The sequence below is a fragment of the Dermacentor silvarum genome, chromosome 5 (genome assembly GCF_013339745.2).
Source record: "Dermacentor silvarum isolate Dsil-2018 chromosome 5, BIME_Dsil_1.4, whole genome shotgun sequence".
In the NCBI taxonomy this organism is placed as follows: domain Eukaryota; kingdom Metazoa; phylum Arthropoda; class Arachnida; order Ixodida; family Ixodidae; genus Dermacentor; species Dermacentor silvarum.
The window spans coordinates 107,763,440-107,789,393 of record NC_051158.1 but is presented as its reverse complement, the minus strand read 5'-3'; the positions used below and the strand labels follow the sequence as shown (position 1 = coordinate 107,789,393).

General features: G+C 48.6%; 1 long non-coding RNA gene across 1 annotated transcript in view; it reads right to left on the bottom strand.

Annotated features, from left to right (window-relative positions):
* Positions 1–228: 228 nt before the first annotated feature.
* Positions 229–25,954, bottom strand: part of LOC125945942 (uncharacterized) — a 26,455-nt gene continuing 729 nt past the window's right edge. Inside the window, exons 2-3 of the long non-coding RNA XR_007467245.1 lie at positions 23,815–23,926; positions 229–258 (exon numbers count right to left, since the gene is read on the bottom strand). This is a non-coding gene — a long non-coding RNA (uncharacterized LOC125945942). The remainder of the gene's footprint in view (positions 259–23,814; positions 23,927–25,954) is intronic.

Here is a 25,954-nt window from a genome sequence, read left to right as displayed (position 1 = left end):
GTCACCGAATAAAGGCTAAACAAGTACACGTGCCAATATATGGTGGATATGTGTGTATACTCTTTGATTAACCGTAAACTTTAGTCATTCGTCTGTCCTGTTCCCGCAGCTCAGTTGTTAAACATGTTTTTTTCGCAATAACAGTGCTTTATTAGATAATTGTCCCTACCCTTTATTATTCCACCAAAAACAAGCACGCGTGAAACAACTCAAAGGTTTCTGACTTACCTTGAACTCGCGCACCGGTATCGGAGGAAGCTGTGAGAAAATTGTGTATTGTGAAAACTGTGTATTGAAGACAGCAGTTCACTGTGCTAGAATTACAATTGGTAACGGCCAACAAGAGTCATTGGCTCACAAAAGCAAACAAAGATATTAAGAAAAACCATGCACTCGGCCGCGCAACGCTTGAAACAGCGAAGCTGGGCGATCGTAGCCCAGCATTTTCCGTAAGTACGCGCGAACATTTCATCTTATTACTGATTATGACGGTAATTTCTTTTCGTGCGTCTAGGACTTACGGCCGTCACTGCGCGTTGCATAACGCAACATGCAACACCGACACCGCGATGCAATGCCGACACCGCGTTCCACCGCATTGCAATGACGAGAACGCGTTCCAGCTGACCCGCTTCGTGAAAGTGTATCTCGCTCTCATAGCGCGCAGACCCTCTTCTTCACCTCGCAGAGCACCAGCCTACGAACGGGCCAGCTGTGGACGAAGACGACGATGCTCGAACGCTATCATATGTTTGGCAGAAATGCATGTTCTGCAAGCGTGGCTGTATAGCCTAGTGGTTACGAAGCTCGCCTTGGGTCCGGGGGTACACGGGCTCGAATCCTGCCTCGGCAAGAAAGTTTATTTTCTTTCCTTCATAGTTTCCAGATACGCACTGCGAACCACAAATTACGGCTGGCTTAAAGAGCTTTGCTGTTAAAATGTATTGTACAAAGTTTCGACAACGAAAACTGGGCGAGCGTGCAACGAATCCGCGCTCGCTAGCAGATGACGCACTTCAGAATCAGAGCCTAATCGAAAAAGTCGCCTCGTCTCTGTCCCCGAGATTTTACGAGAACAATTGATAGTTTCCCCAATTCGAAGGTACTTGAGTCCACTCTACCATGGCGCAAGGCGCGCGGCTAGAGCGAGACAACTCACAGAAAATTCAGCGGGCACCGTGACGTCATTTACGTGGACGTCGCAAAGTCCAACCATGGTCACGTTCTAACGGCAGTAAACTGCTCCACACACTAAAACATCAAAATTCCGGCCTCAGTGTGCACCCATTGCACGAGCACAGCTGAAGCAACTGCAATAGCTCTTGGACAAGCAGACGCAAGCGGGAACTCGATAGCGGTCCTGACAGACTTGCAAGCAGCGTGCCGGATGTTCATAAACGGACGTCTTCCGCGCATAACCCTTAGGGCCCACTAAAACTTGCGACTAGGCGAGGTCGCGCGACCGATTGCGACTGGCGACCAGAAAGCTACTCAAGACGAACGATGTTCACACTGACAAATGCGACCGACGAGTCGCTAAACCGAAACGTCTCACGATATGCCGCTCAGGTCTGGTTGAAATGTCGTCGCCGCGTAAAATAAGCGTCTGCATTCTGTTCCTTCGCATCTAATTGGTTCAGCTGTTCTGCGACTGCGGTCGCGCGACTGCAAAATCGAGCAGTGAGCGACTGGCCCGAAACGGTCGCATTTTCAGAAAATGACAATTTCAGACTACTTGCGACTGATCGCGTTGCGCCTAACGTGGTCGCGCGACCTCGCCTAGTCGCAAGTGTGAATGGGCCCTTAAGCTACTACTACCTACTATCTTAAGCATTACATGGTGCCCGGGACACTCGGGAGTCCATGGAAACGAACGGGCAAACGCACTAGCTCGTGAACTAGCGAACCGAGCAGACGACGCCTTTAGTAAAATACCAAAGGACCACACCCCGCACGACATCCCGGAGCACCAGCGTCGCGAATGACAAATCTACGCGTTTCTGCATCCGCAGCTTGGAGTACGAGACGCTCGGAAGTACAGAAAAATCCAGACTCACACGCGTTGCTGCACTTGGGACTCTGGCACGCAATGTAGCCAACAATATATGCCGGTCAATGTCCCTAGTGCGGGGGGCGGCCATCTCTTCCTCATATTATGTGGGAATGTATACATAGGCCACCGAACATTATTTAACCCCTGATACGGACCTCCCTCAGGGAACCTTGGGAGGCCGTCCTCGCTCGAGGTGACTTGGAGATCCAGAAGGGTCTCTTAGACCAGGCTGAGCGTACGGCAACACCCACTCTTCCCGCTCCCTTGTTATTTCTATTTATGCAATAAAATTTTTCATTCATGCGTGTTGTATGATCCATGCCCCTGTTATATATGTACAGGGTGTTTCAGCGAACACTTTCAAAAATTCTTAAAGGTTGCCTGTGGCAGATAGCACAAATCTAGTTCATGAGCTGGTCTACTCGAATAGGCGGGCATTACTTGCGGACAAGAAATTGAAATGCTTAATCGAATAATTAACAGAAATTCACTAATTAAGTTTTAAAGTAATTCCCTGATGGCCCGTATTGCAATTTACAAATTGCAGCCGTGGAGTTCGCAAGGCGGATCCACTTGGAACGAATTGTCGGGATGACACCATTTTCGAGATATTAATTCCCGAACTTTGCAGAGAAATGCATTGGCGTTCCAGTTAGGTTCTTAACAAAACGTCCCTTTATGCATTGAAGCACAAAATTAACTGGAACGCCAATGGATTTCTCCGCAAAGTTCGGGAATTAAGATATCGAAACTGGTGTCATCCTGAGAATTAATTCCAAGTGGAACCGCCTTGCGATCTCCACGGCTACAATTTGTAAATTGCAATATGGGCCATCAGATAATTAGTTGAAAACGTAATTTGTGAATTTTTGTTAATTAGTCGATTATGCATTTCAATTTTTTTGTGCAAGTAATGTCCGCCTCTTCGAGTAGATCACCTCATTAACTAGAATTCGGCTATCTGCCACAGGCAACCATAAATAAATTTTGAAAGTGTTCGCTGAAACACCCTGTATATATATATATATATATATATATATATATATATATATATATATATATATATATGGTGTAAATATATTGTTTAAACACCATGCTTTCAGGTGATAAATAGCTCTTTCAGGTTATAAATACTACTTCGACGCACGCACGGTGTTGTACGGCTTTGTGCATTCATGCCCGTTTTCACGTATGCTCTTCAGTTGCTGCTTAGAGCTTCCAATTGCTTTTAAGCTTTGTCATTCCTGCTTATGAGTTACCTAAATTCTGAGGTGTTCTACCACCTCCCTACAACAGCGCACGGTCATCATAACTCGGGAAACTGAACTGGTGACAAGGAGCGCGAACATCCACACACAAACAATGTTGCTCGGAGCCGCTGGTTATGGTCAGTGAGGAATGTAGTCCGTGACTTTTCTAACTAAAACTCAGGGACCGTTAATGCCCACTGAAGCTATAAAATTCAAGGTATTCGTTAAACAAAGAAACACGGATGTTTAAAATATAGTCGTTTTTACAGCGAAGCTGTTAAGGGCTTACTCTTCGGTGGTCGCGGCCGGATGTAGAAAAACACTCTCATTGGCCGTATGCTGTATGTGCGAGTGAAAGCACGTGAGGGACGCGTGCTTTCACGGGGAGCGAACGCACGGCGGAGAGCAAACGCGACTGCTTCCGTCGCGCGAAATGCCATAGGGAACGGGAGGGAGGGAGTGGAGGCAACGTTTAGCTGCGGCACCAAATGCGTTCCCTGCCATCGGGCGCAAAGGGAACTGGCGACTCAATCTCCCACGCGAAATGAGGACAGCGGGAAGGCAGCGCTGGAGGGAGGATTTGCGGCTTCTGCTCTGCGCGCTACTTGTACTCTGCGCGTCGCCGGGAAGTTGCGCGCACCGTATCTTGAAAGCAATCTGCACAACGGCTCCTACCTTTGTATGCGCTGTGCTTTCGCCGCTCAGTTTCTCTTGAAGCGATAGACCGCATCAACCTTCGCTCGCTTCTGCACGCGCGCTTGCTCATGCCAGCGTTTTGACAGCGGTTGTGCGCGGTCACAGAAACAACGCGCAGAACCGTTGTCGACGGCAGCGGCGTTTTGCCCGCGTTCGCACCGAACGAGCGCGGCGTTGGTGACCTGTTTATGAAGAACAAGTCAAGATTTGCTGTACACCCTATAGCGGTTTACCGTAGCGACCATAAGGCCATGGTCCCTGTGGTCACTAAATCAATGAAAACCGCCGGATCGTATATATTTCTCATCTTTTAATAGTTCAAATAACCAATTACACCATCACATCTTATTAGTCTTTGTGGTAAATACATAATTCCCACCATAGTACGGCTTCGCTGGTCTTCCATCTCCACCCCAGTGGAAGAGCTGACAGTTTTTTTTGTCTACTTGCTTGTGCTCCGGCAGGCCGTTGTCTAGCTGTCTCGGCGAATAAACTGGGCCGATCTGATGTAGAGTCTAAAATGTGTTAGCGGCACACAAGAAAGGTGCATAGTCACGCGCTGCGAGCCGTTGCTATCATCTGCAATAGGCCAGATGTGCTCCTAAGGTAATACTCGCTTCCTCGGCAGATGACGAGAATATGAGCCCTCCTGAACCGAAAGCGATCGAGCACCGGAATACGAACCCTCAACACAAGCGCGGCATCGCCGTTTCCCTCAGCAGGCTGAAGGTACGTTCCCCAAGGAGGTTATGTAATAAAACGTCTTGAGTGGAGGTGGCTCAGCGAAAGTGAAGCTGGTCGCCGCCATCTTGCTTGGGGCAAAAAGCCCGCGCTGTAGTGGTTAGTCGTCGTAGCAGCTAGAGCACGGAGTGTGCTGCCGCGCTGTTGTTGTAGTGGTATTTAATGATTGTGGCATGCTTTTCTAGAGCATTGCAGCACCTCAGTCGTCCATGGTGAAGTCGTGCGTTGCGTTCGGCTGGGAACCATTGGCTGGGAACATTTGTAAAAGTGCACGTGCATGATATCTACATTACAGGTTTCTCGATGTTAAATTTACGCCTTAAAAACTCATTCGCCCGTCGCTGAGTGTAGTTTGGTTGATATTTCACCACTAGCTTGAAGTGTGCTCGAGTTGTGCTCAAATACGTGTGCGGTTTGATTGTACGTACCGATATGTGTCTATTTGTTATAGGACGTGTGCTCAAGGACGCTTATGTACCGAGCGTTAAGTACTAGTGGGTACTAGTAAGCAGGTAAGGATGCGCTCTAAATTTCGAGTGTATAATGTGTAAGCATTCTTTGCCTTGAGTAGCCCAGCTTAGTGACGCGAAAAGTGTAGTGTATCTGCACAAAAATGCGTCATTTGCGAAGTTAACAGGTTTAATCGTTATAATGGTGTAAATTTAGATGATGGGCTGCTTTCTAATGGATTAGAAACAATTTAAACCAATAAAAATTATCAAAGAGAATACGGATTAGGATTCATAGTGCTCCATACAAAATGTATGAGGAAACTTGTAGTTGGGGTGGGCCAACATAAATCTTAGGGTGGGATAACTTGAAATTTAAGCTTCCCCATGTATTTTCTTTGGAGCCCTGTGCGTCCCTGTGGGTTTTCTCTCTGATAAATCTTTTTTTATTGGTTTAACTTCTTCGTTGCTCATAAAATTATCAATCATGTACATTCACACAATTACAGCAATTAAAAATCTTAACTTCGCAGATTGGGGAATTTTGTGCAGATACAAGGCGTGATACTGAGTAGTGCACTTCTCGCGTGATGGAACTGAGGTACTCGCCAAAGAATGCTTACGCATTACAAGGCGCTAATCATTAAAACGCTTCCATGCGCACAAAAAATAAATGCAATATCATACATTACACTAAGTTACCACATTGCAAGTGAAATAGTTATGTAAGACAAACAAAATCTTTTTCTCAAATTTTTGATTGGGGAACCGAAAACGCACTGGAGTGTCGTGCGTTTTCTGCTGGCGCCTACATGCTGGGCCCGCCCTCTTTTACCCCCGGCAATATGGCTGCTGCTGACTTCAATCGTTCCCGTACGCGGCCGCAGTGGCTGCCACTCCAGCAGTTTTAGTGTAGAACCTCCTTCGTGTCGACCAGGCTGCATTTCCTCAGGGGGTGGTTGCCACTGCATTGCTGAAGTAGCCGCACGTGCATCCGCCAGGCTCTTTCTTCAAAGCTACACTTTGCCTTCATTGCAAGTGCCGATCCGGACACCAGTGCTTTTTCTGTGTATTTGAACGGGTTTCAACGTGGCGTATAAGTACGGCTGAACCTAGAGTCAGTGCGGTCAAAAGTGTCGATGGGCCGAATTTTATAATGCTGTCACATTACAGTGTCTCCTTCAGACCCATCTTGTCTGCCTCGTTCTGCAGGGAAATTCATGTAGCAGGTCATCTTCGACACATGTGTGGTGATGATAACCACCAATAAGTGAGATGACATCGTAATTGATGTTGGAGTAAAAAAATGGCCGCCATTCCGGCCTGCGAACGTGAATATCCAGCGAAGCTGCATCAAACACCTCGCATGGTCGAGCTTTGTATTCACGCTGTACTTATGGCGTCTTTAATATCCGTGGTCTAGCCATCGCAGTCTTAGAATGAACTCAATGAGTTGTTAGATGGCTCTCCCTTGTATATATAAAAGCGCGGTGATGTCACTATATATATATATGGCGCTGGCTAACACACCTAGGGCTTGATCTAGTAAACATGTATACCCAAGTTAGTGGGCAAATAAAAAAACGTCGCCGCAGCATAACTGGTAATGCAACGCACGCGTAATGTGAATGTTGTGGGTTCGGCTCCCACCGGCGACAAGTTCTATTTTCGTCCACTTTCATTCCGTTTTTCTGTATGATTTTCTACATTCCTATTGCTACCACACTTAATTTCTCCGATGCTTTCCTTGGATTCATTGTCTGTTGGCTTTATGTGGCTATGATTTACAAAATCGAGCCCCTCGGTTCCCCTTTTTCTCTCATATATATATATATATATATATATATATATATATATATATAATGTGACAATTTTACGTGCTTTCGAGGTTTACGCCTTAACAGAATGTGGGGCATCCAAGACGGGTGAAGAGAAAGACGACGTGCGGCTGGCTAGCTGAATCTCGACAGGCGCTCAGCTGATCGAGGCCGTCGCGACTAACTCTGCCTGGCTGGCTGTTCAATAAACGTCTTTCGCGGGCGTAACAAAGTGGTGGAGGTGCTGGGTACGACACATCGTACCATGGAGTCGCTACACCTAGAACTTCGCCGGAGCCGCCGTCTTGCCGGTCTCTTGCCTGCTACTGTCCCCATGGCTCAGGACGGAAGTGGACAAACGCCAGCTCTAGTTGTCCCTGCTCCAAGGTCGACCCCGGTTGGACCTTTGCAGCACTACATGGAACCACGCTCGTTCGCGGGAAAAGCGGGCGAAGATGTCGACGAGTGGCTGACGCACTACGCAAGGGTGAGCCGATACAACCGTTGGGACTCTGTCACTCAGCTTGAATACGTCGTACTGTTTCTGACTGAGACAGCGCTGATGTGGTACTAAAACCACGAAGACTCGCTAACAACGTGGGAGCGCTTCGTTGAAGAAATTAAGAAGTGTTTCGGCGACTCCTACGCCAAACAGAAGCGCGCGGAGCGAACACTAGCTCAAAGAGCTCAAGCTCCCGGAGAATCTTGCACGACATACATAGAAGAGATCCTCAAGCTGTGCAAAATAGTGAACTCCCAGATGTCTGAGGAAGACCGAGTTGGACATCTCCTCAAAGGAATTGCAGAAGATGTCTATAATTTCCTGATAGGCAGGGAACACGTTGATTCCGTCTCGGATGTCGTACGTCACTGTCGTACATTTGAGACGTTGAAGACACGTCGCATTGCGCCAAAATTTGGACGACTGGCATATGTGACAACCGTTGCCAGCGTCGATGAGAGCCCGTCCGCCGATCTTTCATCCACTATACGGCAGATCGTGCGTGAAGAACTGCTGCGACACGAGGTGCTTGCGTGCAACGTCATGCAACCACCTGTTGCCTACTCCCCGCAACCCATGTCGCCTGCAGCACCGTGCACTTCGTGGCAGCCGTCGGTCTGTGTCACGGACATCCACCCCAGAGGAGCTGCAGGGCCACGTCAGGGCGCATTTACCCCCGATCAACGACATAAAGAACACCCTCGCCGCAGCAGGTTTGCACACTGGCCGACCGTCCCTCCTGTGCAGCAGGCACAGCCACTTCACTCTGCTACACGACCCCCCACGGCTGAGCGCGTCGAGGCGCAGTTCATCGATCGTCGTTTACCTGTGTGCTATAGTGGGAAGTGTGCATGTGCTACCTAGACGATGTAGTGATTTTCGGGCGCACGTTCAGTGAGCACAACGCACGCCTCGATCTTGTGCTAGAGTGCTTGGGAAAAGCAGGTTTGGTGCTCAACTCGAAGAAATGCCATTTTGGAGAGCGCCAAACACTGGTTTTGGGCCATCTAGTGGACAAGGACGGCATACGACCCGATCCAGCGAAGACTGCTGCTGTCGAAGCCTTCAAACAACCTGGCTCAGTAAAAGAGCTACGCAGTTTCCTAGGCCTTTGCTCGTATTTCAGCCGGTTTATCCGTGGATTTGCCAACATCGCGTATCCGCTGACATGCCTCCTTCAGAAGGGCGTTCCTTTTGAATGGTCCCCTGAATGCGAGCCCAGTTTTCTGGAGCTGAAGTTGCTTCTGACATCCCATCCCATTCTCCGACACTCCGACACTCCGACCCCGCTGTTCCCACAGAAGTTCATACGGACGCTAGCGGTATTGGAGTGGGCGCAGTCCTTATTCAACGCGTCGACGCCAAAGAACACGTCGTTGCCTATGCGAGTCGCTCCTTAAGCAAGTCCGAGCGCAACTACACAGTCACAGAGCAAGAATGTCTCGCAGTGATTTTCGCAGTACAGCACTTCCGGTCATACCTGTACGGACGCCCCTTCACTGTGGTGACAGACCATCATTCTCTTTGCTGGCTGGTTAATCTCCGTGATCCGTCAGGTCGGCTTGCGCGTTGGACACTTCGTTTACAAGAGTATGATTTTACCGTTTCTTATGAAAGCGGCCGACGGCACGCCGACGCTGACTGCCTCTCGCGCCTTCCGCTTCCGACGACGGACTGCGACGCTGACAACTTCGATCGCTATATCGCATCATTGGAGCCTGGATTTCCTGATATTAATACCTTCAAGATCGAGCAGCAAAAGGACAGAACTTTAGAGCCACTGCTCACTACTGCCAGGAAATCAGCACCATCCACTCGTTTCTGCGTTCGTGACGGAGTAGTGTACAAAAAGAACTATTCTTCTACAGGCCCACGATATCTCCTGGTGGTCCCGGAGAGTCTCCGTGTTTCCATCTTGCGCGCTATGCATGACGACCCAACTTCTGGTCATTTGGGATCGGCGCGAACGCTCTACCGCACGCAAGAAAGGTTCTACTGGCCTAAAATGCGTCAGACGATCGACCAGTACGTGTCCAGCTGCAACGAGTGCCAACGTCACAAGCGTCCGACGAGCGCTCCGCCTGGTCGACTACGTCCAGTGTCACCCCCAAGCACTCCTTTCGAGCAAGTCGGCATCGACCTTCTCGGTCCATTCCCGCGGTCATCTGATGGGAATCGCTGGATTGTCGTGTGTGCCGATCACTTGACACGCTGCTGTGAGACAGCTGCTATACAATCGGCTACTGCCACCGAAGTGTGTATTTTTCTGCTGCGTTTCGTCATTCTGCGACATGGACCTCCCAGAGTCATCATCAGCGATCGTGGGTGCCAGTTCACTGCAAACGTGGTCGAAGAGATGCTCCGTCTATGTGCTTCAAGTTTTCGACATTCCACCCCGTATCATCCACAAACAAACGGCCTTACGGAGCGCACCAACAGAACCCTCACTAACATGCTGTCCATGTATGTCGCGTCCGATCATAAGAACTGGGACAGCGTGCTACCTTTCATTACGTACGCATTCAATACCTCACAGCACGAAACTACGGGCTACAGCCCCTTCTTTCTTCTTTATGCTCGTCCGCCGCGTTATACATTGGACACTATCTTCCCGTTTTCAAGCCACGATAATCTTTGTCTATCCGAGACCGTCTCTCTTGCTGAAGAGGCCCGACGACTGGCTTCCTTGCGCACGCTAGTTTCACAATACCGCTCGAAGGCACGCTACGACCGCCGACGCCTACACGTGATATATGACCCTGGTGACTTCGTGTGGCTGTGGAAACCAGCAAGAAAACGTGGGTTATGTGAAAAGCTACTGGCCCACTGTGTGGGGCCATATGTTATCACGGATCGTATAAGCGAATTGACTTACCGCATAGCACGCCTCACATCAAATGGCCGACGGTCAGCAAAGACTGAAATTACGCATGTCGCCCGTTTAAAGCCTTTCGTCTCTCGACAGCCTGTTTGACTTACCCGGTGGGCTTCGTCTGCGTGGAGGGAAATGTGACACTTTTACGTGCTTTCGAGGTTTACGCCTTAACAGAATGTGGGGCATCCAAGACGGGTGAAGAGAAAGACGACGTGCGGCTGGCTAGCTGAATCTCGACAGGCGCTCAGCTGATCAAGGCCGTCGCGACTAACTCTGCCTGGCTGGCTGTTCAATAAACGCCTTTCGCGCGCGTAACAATATATATATATATATATTATAAGGGCGAACAGAGCGAATGGTGACCGGTGACGACATCTATCGAATGGCCGTATAAGTAAGAGCAAAATTTCTGCAACGCCCAAACAATTGCGAAACATTCCTTCTCGGTAACCGAGTACTTGCACTCTGTCTTGGCAAGGGCACAACTCGCATAGGCAACTACGTACTCAGAGAAGTCTGGCTTGCGTTAGGCAAGACAGCACCAAGGCCAACCCACTAACATCCATGTGTACCTCAGTTGGAGCGGTAGGGTCTAAGTGACGTAGAAAGGCGTTGAAGTCAAGAGCCGATGTAATGTTACGCAAGCCTCATCACAGGCCGGCGACCAACCAGCCAGATAGCCATCGCCGGTGAGCAGCTTCGTCAGTGGTGCTATTATAGAAGCGAAGTTCTTCACAAGGCGGCGAAAGTATGAGCACAGACCAAGGAAGCTGCGAAGCGCTTTCACGGTGGTAGGCTTCGGGAATTCAGAAACAGGATGAAGTTTCTGCGGATCGGGAAGAACGCCGTTCTTCGAGACTACGTGGCCCAGGATAGTTAGTTTGCGAGCTCCGAATTGGCACTTCTTGATGTTAAGCTGAGGGCCTGTGCGCGTAAAACAGCTCAGTACCTCGTAAAGACGACGGAGGTGACTGTCGAAGTCAGGGGAGAAAACGATGACGTCATCCAGGTAGCACAGGCAGGTGTTCCATTTCAACCCGCGCAAGACACTGTCCATCATCCTTTCGAATGTGGCTGGGGCATTACATAGGCCGAAGGGCATAACATTGAACTCGTACAGCCCATCGGGAGTTACGAAGGCAGTTTTCGGGCGATCGGATGGTGCCATAGGGACCTGCATTCCAGGGCATCATTGATGCGTGGCAGGGGATACACATCTGCGTGTAATTTTGTTCAATCGGAGATAATCGACGCAGACGCGGATTGAGCTGTCTTTTTTCTTGACGAGAACCGACGACCAGGGAATGAAGGACAACTGAATTATGCCGCGATGAAGCATGTTGTGACTTGTTCGGCGATCACCTGACGCTCTGCAGGGGATTCACGGTAAGGGCGCTGTCACAGAGGCGTTTGTGAGCCAGTGTCAATCGGATGGAGAACAGTATGTGTGCGGCCTAACGATGGCTTCTGGCAATCAAACAAGCCACGAAACTGGTGGAGGAGTGCAAGATGTTTTTCGCGGTGCGCCTCGGCAAGGTGTCTGGGCACTAAGGTGCTAGTTGTTCACGTCGTCAAAGCAGAAGATGGAGCATACGTCGAATGCCTGAATTGTGCTGATACACACTCCACGGAGTAAGGTTGAGTGAACCGGCAACGGATTCGTAACAAATGAGGATTTACCGCCGCTTGGCATGTCGAGAACGGCAAAGGGCAACATGTGATTCGTGCGGTGTTGAACGGTCTCGGAGGGTGTAAAGTAAACAGTGGACTCACGAACAGCGTCACAGGACACCGGGACAAGGACTGATACTACTGGGTGGTATGGTCGTATCCTCAGCGACAAACAACTTTTCCATTGTAGGTGCAGACGACGCGGAAGACAACGCAGGGAACGCAACCTCGGAACGAGCACAGTTAATAGCAGCATTATGGCGAGAGAGAAAATCCCAACCGAGAATGACATCATTCAAACAGGTCGGTAGCACCAGAAACTCAATGGGATAAACAACATCTTGAATGATGACGAGGGCTTTGAAGGAGGCTGACGGCTGAATACGGTGGGCCCTGGCGGTACGGAGGGATAATTCCGTTGGCGTTGTGGTAACCTTCCGAAGCAAGCGGCAAAGTTTGATATCAATCACTGAAACGGCACCATCAGTGTCCACAAGCGCAAGGGTACGAAAGCCATTCACGATAACGTCGATGAGGTTTTCTGGAGAAATTCGAGGACTTGAATTTTTCGACGACGACGCAGTTCGTGCCTCGGGAACTGCGACGTTTAGTTTTCCGCGCCTAAAGGGCAGTGTAGACGGCGCATAGGTGACAGAGAGCGACGTCGTAGGGATGGAGATCGGCGGGTAGCCTATATCATGCGCTTGGGCGAAGAGGATTTTAGGGACGAAGCTCCTTATAGCCGCACCCGTTCCGTCCCCGTCGTAGTAGTAGTAGTAGTGTGTAACCAGTCTGAGAAAGATGAGAAAAAAAATTCCGAAGTTGTGTCCGTAGCGCGGAATCGAACCAGGGACCCCTCGCTTCCGAGCGCGCGGCGTTAGCCCACTACGCCACGAAGCGGACATGGACAATCGCACCACGATGGCTATAAATACCCAACATTAACGAAAGGCCGCGTTTCTAGCGCGTTTCAAACGCGTTTGTGCTAGCGCGTTACGGCCCGTGTAAGAAGCTGGTGTAAGACGCTGTGGCCTCTCCACCTTACCTTCAACGCGTTTCGAACGCGCTGCCCAAAGCGGTGGCAAGTCAAGTTCAAGTCGAGGAGCGTTTATGAATACGGGGGTATACTCTCTCAGCAGTCATGTGATGGCGTCGGCAAACGCGGTGCACGTTCCGGCATGTGTAAATGGCTGCGTAAGACGCTGTGGCCGCTCCCCCTTACTAGAGAGTACTGCACGTTTCTAACGCGTTTGTGCTAGCGTCCCCTTAAGCGGGAGATCCGATGATTCCCTCCGGAGCTTCGCCCACTCATCATCATTCACCTCGTGGATCTGCTGTCATTTTTTTTGTAGCCGCGCTGTGCCGTCAAAGCACCCAGGATCGTAAGCAGACGGTCGCATGACATCTATTGGAACAGGAGGGCGATGGCGACAGAAGCGTGCCACATGTCCTGCATAGCCGCAAGAATAACAGATAGGGTGATTGTCCGCAGTGCGCCATGGATTTGTGGGGACTGGTCGGCTGAACGGGGCTATTGGGGGCCGAACGGGTGCCGACGTGGGGGAATATGTCGGTTGACGAGGCGACTCGGCAGCGACGACTTGCGCATACGACAAGGGCGCAGCCTCCAGAGGTGGCGGACGAGCGAAAGGCAAAGCGTCATTGACATCTTCTTGTAAAACTTGGCGTATGACTGGGGCCAGATGTTGTGCCTCGCCTGGCTCGGGCGTGCTCGATAAAATGGAGAGCTGTTGGGCGACCTGCTCACGTAAGAACTGCTTGATCTGAATCAACAGTGCATTCGGGTCGCCCATAGTCAACGCCGCGTTCGAGTCATTTTGTTCCAGAGGGCGTCCAGTTTGGGCGCGTTGCTTGCGCAATTCGTGGAAACTGTGGCACAATCTCACAACATCGGCGACGATTTGTGGGTCTTTGGCCAATAACATTTGAAATGCGTCATCGGCTATTTCTTTGAGGATTTGCTTCATCTTATCCGACTCGGGCATCGCGGGTTTATATGATTACACAAGTTGATGACGTCTTCAATATAACTGATGAAGTTCTCACAGGTTGTTGAGCGCGTTCAAGAAGTCGGTATTCTGCGTGAAATTTGCGTACCGCGAGGCAGCCGAAGATTTTCGAAAACGTTGTCTTGAACGAGGCCCAGTTGTCAAGCTCCGCTTCGTGATTTCGGAACCAGAGACTGGCGACGTCGGTCAAGTAAACGATTACATTGATCAGCCTAGTCGCATCGTTCCATTTGTTGACTGCGTTCAGCCTCTGGTAAGTCGCCAACCAGTCCCCGACGTTTTGATCGTCAGTCCCGCTGAATATCGGTGGATGACGCTTAGGCAGCACTCTGGGACAGACGGTGGCTTGAGTCTCGGAGGGGCCTTGCTTGGTGGTTTCTTCCGGCATCGCTGGCGCTGGAGGTAAGGTACAGCTACGTAGTTCCAGGTTGGGATACTGGGAGAATACCCGGCACCTCCACCAAACTATAAGGGGGTTTATTTACAAAACAGCCAGGGCTTCGGCAACAGCCTTGGCTGAAGAGCGTCGGTATCTCTCTCGCGCTCTCCGGGCTTCCGGACTTCGTCATCCACTCTCAATGGTTCCGGACTCTCTTCCCCACTATAATATATATATATATATATATATATATATATATATATATATATATATATATATATATATATATATATCTACAGGGTGTCCCAGCTATCACGCAGCACGATTAAAGAAAAGAGGAACGGCGTTAGGCGAAGCAAACGTATAGTGCGTATTGTTTCCTATACAGTGGGGTAGCCGCCAGTATTTTTTTGTTACTGTTATTAATTATAATTTATTATCTAACTCGAGAAGTACTGTCCTAATTATCAAAGTGTGAATGAGAAAATTGTAGAGCAACATGAAAAACTCCCGATACAGCTTTCCGTTGCTCAATACGGGCTACATAAATGTGTTTTTCTGAGTGTGAAAGAAGCCCGCGAATACACGCAGAATTGGTGCACAACAGGCCCTCGAGGCACTTTGCGTGTATTCGCGGGCTTCTTTAGGAAGCAACTAGTGTGCTTCCGGTCGAAACCTGCCGAGCTTCCTCCTGATGCATCGGCTGCAGTCACGGACACCGGGCGCGATAGGCGCGAACGCGGTCCGCGTCGGCCGCAGCTCTACCCGTCCCACTACAACCTGCCTCACTCCTCTCCGCCTCGCATCCGCTATGCTCCGCGATGCTATTTTTATACTATGGTTTCACTCTCTCTCATAGCTCTCTCTTCCCCAGCTCGCAGAAGCTATCGCACAGCTGGTATGGGGTATGGCGTTTCTTGCTTACGCCGACACGAAAATTTGCTTGGCTGGTACAGGTATGCAGCTTCGCTGTAAGACACGTAAGAGCTGGCATCGGCATGGTGCGTTTATAGCTCAGTGCAAACCTAAAATACATTTACTAACGTCTCGATTGCCACAAGAATTTGACTATATGTTCGAACGCACGATGAAACCTGAAATCTTATGTTTCGTACCTCTCGCTACATGCTGCCGCACATACAATTACATCTGCACCATGAGAACTACAATCCCGCCGTAATAACTGCTATTAGCATTTTTGAAGCTTCACCGAGTTAGCGGTACATCTCTTTGCATTTATGTATGTATGTATGTATGTATATTTGTGTGTATGTGTGTATGCTTGTATGTATGTATGTATGTTTGAATGTATGTATGTATGTATGTATGTATGTATGTGTATCAAGAAAATCACTGCTACTACAACTACTTTTTTGCTTAGGCCAACACGAAAATTTCCACGGCTGGTACAGGTATACAGCTTCGCTGTAAGACACGTAAGAACTGGCATCGGCATGGTGCGTTTATAGCTCAGTGCAAACCTAAAATACATTTACCAACGTCTCCATTGCCACAAGAATTTGACTATATGTTCGAACGCACGATGAAACCTGAAATCTTATGTTTTGTACTTCTCACTACATGCTGCCGCACATACAATTACATCTGCACCATGAGGACTATAACCACGCTTTAATAACTGCTATTAGCATTTTTTGAAGCTTCACCGAGTTAGCGGTACATCTCTTTGCATTTATGTATGTATGTATGGATGTATGTATGTATATTTGTGTGTGTGTGTGTGTATGTATGTATAGTCACGGCTCACTGGAGACAAGAGCGAAGAGCGGTATTTAATTGAGGCAATGAGGACAAAGCGTTCAGTTCAAACTTCGTCTTCTCTAGCACCTCGCTTGCAAGCTCGAGGTCGTCGTCTTTGTCGTCAGCGTGGTTGGGCACAGATAGCGTCGCGGCATTTGCCCCCTTCATAAGGAGCATCGACCCGATGCTCGGCGGGTAGCACCCGGTGATCAGCAAACCAGAGAGTACCCATGTCATTCAGAAAAATAAGGTTTCATGCGCATCACTTGCACAGTCTCAGGCAGGTTCATACGGCGCCTCGAGCAGGATGGGCTGTCAGGAACAACTTCATAGTTGACGTCGCTAAGGCGTCGTAGAACCTTGTATGGTCCGAAGTATCGGCGTAAAAGTTTCTCCGCGAGGCCCCGGCGGCGTACTGGAGTCCAAACCCAGACTCTTTGGCCGGGATGGTAGACGACGCATCGATGGTGTTGATTGTAACGTCGGGCATCTCGCTCTTGCTGGCCAGTTATGCGAACGCGCGCGAGCTGTCTTGCTTCTTCGGCGCGCGCTGTAAAATCTGCGGCGTCAGTCTCGGAATCGCTGGAATCATGAGGCAGCATAACATCCAGCATTGTAGTCACTTCTCGACCGTGGAGGAGACTGAATGGTGTCATTTTTGTTGTTTCTTGCCGAGCCGTGTTATAAGCAAACGTGACGTAGGGTAATATTTGGTCCCAGTTCTTGTGGTCCACATCGACATACATGCACAGCATGTCTGCGAGAGTCTTGTTGAGGCGCTCCATAAGTCCATTGCTTTGCGGGTGATAGGCTGTCGTCCTTCTATGTGCCGTGCCACTGAGCGTTAGTACAGTTCGCAAAAGTTCAGCCGTAAACGTGGTTCCCCTGTCGGTTACGATGACCGCTGGAGCACCGTGCCTCAGGACGACGTTTTCAATGAAGAACTGTGCGGCCTCGGCTGCTGTGCTGCTCGGAAGTTCCTTGGTTTCTGCATATCGCGTAAGGTAGTCTGTCGCAACTATGATCCACTTATTTCCGGCGGCAGATATTGGGAATGGGCCCAAAAGGTCCATCCCAATTTGTGCAAACGGCGTTTCCGGCACTGGAACAGGATGTAATAATCCGGCAGGTTTCTCAGGTGGTACTTTTCGTCGCTGGCAGTCAAGGCACGTTCGAACTTAGTGCTTCACCTGTGCTGCAAGCCGTGGCCTGTAGTACTTCTCTTTGATCCGCGCTAATGTTCTTGTGTACCCTAGGTGGCCTGAGGTAGCTTCATCGTGACAGGCCTGCAATATTTTATTGCGGAGAGTTTTAGGGACGACTAGTAGATATCTGTTCCCTGTTGAAGAGAAGTTCTTTCTAAAAAGAACACTGTTGCGTATGCAGAATGATGACAGGTCCCTTGAGAACAATCCAGGCTTGTTTGTGGTGCGGCCTTCTAAGAAATCAATCACAGAAGCGAGCTCCTGGTCCTCTTGTTGTTGAGAGATGGTGGCCGCATCAACAACTCCTAAAAAGCCTGTGGATTCGTCATCTCCGCCTGACGACTCGATCGGTGATCTGGAAAGGCAGTCAGCATCTAAGTGCTGCCTTCCCGATTTATAGACCACTGTCATGTCGTACTCTTGAAGCCGTAGGGCCCAGCGTGCCAAACGTGCAGATGGATCTTTCATGTTGGTCAACCAACAGAGAGAATGGTGGTCACTTATGACTTGAAATGGGTGGCCGTATATGTTTGGGCGGAACTTGGTAACTGCCCATACTACAGCCAAGCATTCCTTCTCTGAGGTGGAGTAGTTCGATTCCGCACGTGACAGTGTTCTACTCGTGTAATCGATGACTCGCTCAGCGCCGGCTTGCCGCTGAACAAGGACGGCGCCTAGACCCACATTGCTGGCATCGGTGTGGATCATTGTGGGCGCATCCACGTCAAAGTGGGCAAGAACAGGTGGAGTTTGTAGACGGTGCTGCAACTCGGTAAATGCCGCCTGCTCCTCGCCCCACACAAACGCGACATCTTCTTTGGTTAGGCAGGTCAGCGGTGAGGCGATGCGTGCAAAACCCGGAATAAATCGACGGTAATATGCGCATAGCCCCAGGAAACGTCTGACTGCCTTCTTGTCCGTAGGCCTTGAAAACTTTGCGACAGCTGCGATTTTCTCAGGATCAGGTCTGACACCTGTGTGGCTTACAACGTAGCCCAAAAACTGCAGTTCTTCATAGCCAAAGTGACACTTTTGAGGTTTTAAAGTAAGCCCAGCGGACCGTATTGCTTGAAGAACTAACCGTAGCCGTCTGAGATGTTCATCAAATGTGGCAGAATAAACAATCACATCGTCTAGGTACACTAAGCAGGTCTTCCACTTAAGGCCTGAGAGAACGGTATCCATTAGCCTTTGAAACGTGGCTGGGGCGGAGCACAAACCAAAAGGGAGAACTTTGAATTCATAGAGCCCATCAGGCGTCACAAAAGCAGTCTTTTCGCGATCTCGTTCATCGACCTCTATTTGCCAGTACCCACTCTTTAAGTCTATTGACGAGAAGTACCGAGCATGCCGTAGCCTGTCGAGGGAATCGTTGATGCGTGGTAAGGGATACACGTCTTTTTTCGTAATCCGATTGAGCTTGCGATAATCGATACAAAACCGCAGGCTACCATCCTTCTTCTTAACGAGTACCACGGGTGACGCCCAAGGACTTTTTGACGGCTGGATGACAGCATCTTCTAGCATTTTCTTGACTTGCTGCTGTGTTGCTTCACGCTCTTTCTCAGCCACGCGATACGGATGCTGCCGGATGGGTATTGCTGTTTCCTCCAGTAATAATGCGATGTTTCGTCAGTGGTGTTTGACGCACTCGGGACGTTGTAGAGAAGCAGTCCTTAAAATGGCCAAGCAGTTCCCTGAGACTTTGTTCCTGTTGCGGCGCTAAACCTGGGTCAACGTCGACGACGGGTGCATGTGGCATAGTATCGGTGGTTGATTCCTCTTTTACAGCAAAGCAGTATTGAACGTGGGCAATTTCGTCAAAGTATGCCACAGCGGTGCCTTTACTGATGTGCCAGCGTTCATTAGTAAAATTTGTCAGTAGTACCTCTGTGCGACCACCGATTAGGCTGACCATACCCCGAGCGATAGCAACACCTTGATGGAACAGAAGTGCAGTTAATTGTTCGGCTACACCGTCCTTGTTAAACTGTTCTCCGCAACTGACGAAGACAAGACTGCATGATAGTGGTGGTATGCAGACGTCGTCGTCGGCGACACGTAACGATGTACGTTGGCGCTCGTCGTCGTGGCTCGTGTCTATACTATTCGATAAGGTTATCTCGCCATCCCGTATGTTAACCACGGCGCCTTACTCCCGCAAGAAGACCATTCCAAGGATGAGTGATCTGCAGCACTCTTTTAAAATCATAAAAGAGGCACAAAAGCTGTATTTCCTATCTGGAGTCGTGCAGTACATTTTCCTGTAGGTGCCATTATCTGGCCCCCGGCATTTCGAATATGAGGGCCCGTCCATGGCGTTTTGACTTTCTTAAGCCGGTCTGCCAACTGCTCACTCATTATCGAAAAGTCTGCGCCAGTATCAACTAAAGCTGTCACGTCGTGTCCATCAATCGTTAAGAGTAGGTCAGCACTCACAAATTCGTCGGTGTTCCGTTTCTCCGGGTTGCTCTGCTCCTTTCTCAGTAATAATGGGGGATTTTCGGCGGTTCGACGACTTGCAACCTTGACCCCGGAGGTCGCTGATTTCAGTTTCCCTGCCGTGGGCTTGGAGAGCGGCCTCTTACCACGTCGGCGAAACTGCGACGGTCCGGCGAAGAATAGCGTAACGGAGACGGCGAGTGCGACCGGAGATTAGCTGAGCTGCCTTGTTCCCGAGTGATACTGTCGTCGAAGCGTGGATTTCTCTCTGGAAACGGTCGCGGAGTAGCAGGTGACATTTCCTGGATGCCACCCTGGCGATGAGGGCAAAAACGATAAATGTGCCCTGGTTCGCCACAGTGAAAACACAATGGTTGGCGATCAGCAGTGCGCCATACGTCGGTCCTGCGAAGATGGGGTCGCCTGAAATGCTCTCTCTGTATCCAGGCAGCAGTAGGTGGCCGCTGGTGGTACTGCTGTACTGGCACGGTAGAAAGAGGGCAACAGACAGCGTCTGCGTAGCTATATGCACGTGGCTCGCAGCGTGGCTCAAAGTGTGGCTCGAAGCGTGGCTCGAAGCGCGGCTCGGGACACGGTTCAGGGAGTGGCTCAGGAGATGCAAATGCTTGCCGGATTTCTTGGCGGACAACTTCAGCGACCGAATCACCAGTAAAATCCTTCGGCGTCGCAGTTTGCTTCGCAATCTCCTCGCGCACAATGTCTCTGATCAGTTGACGCAGCGAGGTCTCGTCGGTCACTGCCAGAACTGCGGCTCCTGCAGGTGCATCGTTAGTTAGGCGTTCGTATTGCCGGCTACGCAGCTGGAGCGCCCGCTCAATTGCTGTGGCTTCCTTAATAAATTCTTATACTGTTGTAGGCGGGTTTCGCACGAGACCACCGAATAGCTGTTCTTTGACGCCGCACATGAGATGGCTCAGCTTCTTCGAATCAGGCATGTTGGGATCCGCGCGGCGAAACAAACGAGACATGTCCTCGGCAAACATGGAGACACTTTCGTTGGGTTTCTGAATGCGCAACTCGAGAAGGCGTTGTGCATTATCTCGGCGATCAGTGCTTCCGAAGGTATCAATTAGCCGACGGCAAAATTCGTCCCACGTTGTCAAATGTGCCTCGCGGTTTTCAAACCACGTCCTTGCGCTACCGTCAAGAGCGAAGTACACATTGGAAAGCTACTGGTCCGGACGCCACTGATTGACCCTAGCCACGCGTTTGTACTGGTCCAGCCAGTCTTCGGCATCTTCATACGTGTCACCGCGGAAGCTTTTGGGGACTAGATTGTTCTGAACAGTCACCTGTGTTGTACTTGCAAGCGCCATTTCCTGAGTCGGTGCAGTCGCTGACAAACTTCCTTGCAAGAGACCGACTTCCGGGCACAGACCTTGCAGGCGGCGGCTTGCGCGGTGCACAGGTGTCTCGACGCGTGGATGATGTCTTGAAGGGCTGGATTCAGGGCTACTCGCAGGAGTCGTCCCAATCATTAGGCGAGGATGCGATACCCAGCACTTCCACCAGTGTCACGGCTCACTGGCGACAAGAGCGAAGAGCGGTATTTTATTGAGGCAATGAGGACAAAGCGCTCAGTTCAAACTTCGTCTTCTCTAGCACCTCGCTTGCAAGCTCGAGGTCGTCGTCTTTGTCGTCAGCGTGGTTGGGCACAGATAGCGTCGCGGCAATATGTATGAATGTACATATCTATGTATGTCCGCACCTAACCGCATTCCCGCAACGTTGGGTAAATGGGCTGTCAGTGTTCCGCTGTGCTTAAGGAAAGGGTTAAAACCCAATCGTCGCGTCAGCTTGGTCATCTGAGTAGGTAGCCCTTGATGGGTACTGCTCTTCATTGATCTTTTTTACACCAACCTGGGGTCATCCGACATTAAACACTGGGAATGTGCCATTCTTCAGCAGCCATTTTTTACGCCAACTTGTGCGACTAGGTATGTGGGCACTGTGTATGTGCCGCGTTTGAATGAACCTATTTGATTCAAGCTTCAGTCACTCGGTATGTTCTACCTTTCATTAAAATGATTATATAAACATGTGAAACCGCCAAGCAGAAAACAGATTGCTAATAGAAATATAGCCGCCAAAGATCTTGAAAAGATGCATTCATGGCCAATTTTTACGATCGTGATGGAGACCGACGAAATAGGTCTTACGATTCCGATGAATTATCACGGATACACATAATTTTCACTTTGATCTAAAGAAGTGTTAATCAATGCCAAATTGATTCTGCCGAGTAGGCTAGGTACACAGATTTTCAATAGAAGAATTGTATCCAACCAGCACCAATACGAAAGAGCAAGCTCCAACACTTTACACATTGCGGGAACACTTGTTCCGGAGACATCTACTACATTGAGAATTGCCGCAGAACTGAGATGCAATATTAAGCGTTAAGCGTTTGTTCGGTTCAAGTTGTTGAATTTTCGGCTTCGCACTGCAATCTTGTACCATTTTTGTTACCTCATAATTTAGTGCCACCACCGCAGAAATGATTCAGCCATGAGTTGCGTCCACAGGTGCTCTGTCTAATATGAATTTTTTTTAAAACTCCCAATCTTCACTTCGTGAAAAATAATAATGGGTTTCGTTTGTTGCCTTGTTCTACTTTCACGTGGACGGAACTTTTTCCTTTTAAAATTAAGCAGTATAACTTGTAGCTTTTTGTATTAAAAGCTAAAATGCAGCATTTCTGCTGGAGCTAATTAAATCTAGTGGCCGCATCCGCACAGTTGGAGGTATGTTCAACAGCCTCTCAACCGGTCCGATCTACAACTTTGGTTGTACAGTGAAAGTAATAAACATTCTTGGAAGCGTTTTACAGCAAAAAAAAATCTAATTGGTTATACATTAGCGGAGATAATGCGATTTAAACTAATGCATAGGTATGTTGTTAGGAGACGAGCTCTACAACAGGAATGGACACTCTCCATCCTTTTTTTCTTCATCAGACTGTGCAACCGACATTATTTCTGTGCCATCTCCTATACTGAAGCCTAGGAAATTCGCCGTGGTCACGATCCACCTCTCTCCTTTTTTTCTACAACGCCTTTCGCAGTCCAGCACACTTGACATGATGGCTTTGCGCGGTCAGTATTGGATGATTTAGGGAAGTCACGTCCCAGAATTGGTTACGGTGCATGTAGTGCGTTTAATTTTCCACAACAGGAAGTGGAAGTCCCATCGTATGGAAGAACGCACTGGATTTTGTTTAGAAATTAAAATGTTTTCGAACTTTAGAGCCATTTCACACACTTCAGAGGCGATCGTCAGTGCATGGTCCACACAGCGCGCCTCTCTGTTTGCAATCTCGAAACCTAGTGAGGGGTCCTTTTGAGCCATAGCAAAGTGCAAGAAAATCACGGCTAAGCGCACGACTGGTTTAGCTTCAATTATTGCATGTCAAACACACTTCTGGATGTATGTATTGGCTAGAATTGTAGCCCGACACACTTACAATGAAAATGTTGTGCGTTATCTTTGGCGCTTCTCTTAGTGCACCCGTAAGATATTTTATAACTACCATCACCTGCACCTGAACTCCTTAAACCACCTACAAGCATTATCTACGCGTCACAATGTATTATTTGACTTATGAAAGCTGGTTGAACGTGAAAATAAAACTTCGTTATTAGAAATCAGTCCCAAAGACAGCAATATAAAATGTAGCTAAGTATTTTGGTAATCTATACTTTTCAGGTAAATGCGGAGTGGCGCATACCACCCTAAAATATCTAGCATGCCTAACGCCGGTTGCACTCTCATAGAATCCTATGTCGCGTATAGGGTGTGTAGAAAACAAACGTGTGACAAGTACACTGTTTCTCATTACAATTTTTAGTGGAATAGAATATATAATACACTCAATCAAAACAACTATATGAAACGTCAAGCTCTTTCGCATAACATTACTTACATTGGTAAGTGTATGGTACATAGAATGTCATTAGTAGAAGCAAGATATCCAGAAATATCTTCATTTTAATGCCACTAGTGCCCGTAGCAGCCAACTGTATTGAAATATCAACCTGTAAGAAATTTCGAAGGAACTCAGGTGCATTTTTCAGTTTTCAACAACACTTCTGAACATATTCTGTCGTAATGGTGGAAGTTATCGTCTTTTCAAGCGCACAACTGTCATCACGGCAGACATTTGTGTCCTCACTTATATATGTACGCGGCTGCTCATGCTGCGGCCTAAGCTTTACGCCATAGGGTGGACGAAAATCTGTAACACAAGAGCAGACTGTGGTGTGGACGGTGAACTTGGACTTAGCGACAGGGTGATGTATTTACCACAAATTTCTGCCATAGGTTGGAACATTTATACACTTTCCAAGTTATTGATGCTACGCATTTGAGGAAGACGTACGAGAAATACACTGAAGAAGTAGTAGTGGTTCCATATGACATATAACAAATTTAGCAATTCCTCAGAAACGTTCATGCCGCAATACGTACAAAATCAAAAGAAAGTGAACGACGCATTTCAAACTTTTCACCCCACTTTACTAAAACACTGAAGTTTAAGGCAACTTCTCGGCAATGCTGCTTTGTTTCATATAACATAAAAGGTCTTACGTGAATACCTCGGAAAATATCTACAAGGATTGCGCAGCAACCTTGGTTCTCCAAAAGAACAGTAGGAAGTTACCTAACAAGACAGGGGTCAGGCAGGGAAACACAATTTCTCCAATGCTATTCACTGCATGCTTAGAAGTATTCAAGCTCTTAGAATGGGAAGGCTTAGGAGTGAGGATCAACAGAGAATACCTCAGCAACCTTCAGTTCGCAGATGACACTGTCCTATTCAGCAGTAACGGGGACGAATTACAGCAAATGATTGAGGACCTTAACCGAGAAAGTGTAAGAGTGGGGTTGAATATTAATATGCAGAAGACAAACATAATGTTCAATAGCCTGGCAATGGAACAAGAATTCAGGATCGCCAGTCAGCCCCCCGGGTCTGTAAAGGAGTACGTTTACCTAGGTAAATTACTCACAGGGGACCCTGATCATGAGAAAGAAATTTAACGAAGAATAAAATTTGGTTGGAGTGCATCCGCCAGGCATTGCCAAATCCTGACTCGAAGCTTACCACTGACGTTGAAAAGAAAAGTGTACAATCATTGCATTCTACCGGTGCTAACATATGGAGCAGAAACTTGGACGTTAACTCGAGAACAAGTTAAGGATCGCGCAAAGAGGGATGGAACGAAAAATCTTAGAACTAACGTTAAGAGACAGGAAGAGAGTGGTGTGGATCAGATAGCAAACGGGAATAGCCGATATTCTAGTTGATATTAAGCGGAAGAAATGGAGCTGGGCAGGCCATGCATTGCGTAGGATGGATAACCGGTGGACCATTAGAGTTACAGAATGGATACCAAGAGAAAGGGAAGCGCAGTCGAGGAAGGCAGATAACAAGGTGGGGTGATGATGTTAGGAAATTTTCAGGCGCAATTCGGAATCAGCTACCGCAAGACAGGGGCAGTTGGAGATCACAGGGAGACGCCTTCGTCCTGCTGCGGACATAAATCTAGGCTGATGATGACGAAATGTTTAGAAGTAAATAGCGTCAGAAAATGCGTCAAGTACGATTTACATACATGCTGCAGGTATGATAGCTTCCGATTGTTATACGAATATCCGATAAAGCGTATTTCAGTTACCCGGAAGGTGAAAACAAAGCTTTTTTCCAGCTGCCGTTTAAGGTGCATCCTCATTCATCCTTAATCATGTAGGCCCTCGGCCTGGCGCAAGTGCGTTATTGAACTAATTGAATTTCGCCAATTGAAATGTGTTAGAACGTTCAAAGTTCATACACACAACCCACAGACATTATAGCATCGGATTATAATTCGAATGTACGAGAAAACTTATTTCTTTTACGCTCGACCTCAAACACCCTTTTCGAGCTGCTGGTTTTTAGGTGAGCATGCCACGAAGAATCTTGACTAAATGCTACCAGCTTCGCTGTAAAACAATGTTGAGAAGGGAGCTTCAAATACTCTGCGAGGCGTGCCTCGATTCTTTCAAGTGGCTCTGTAGTGCAA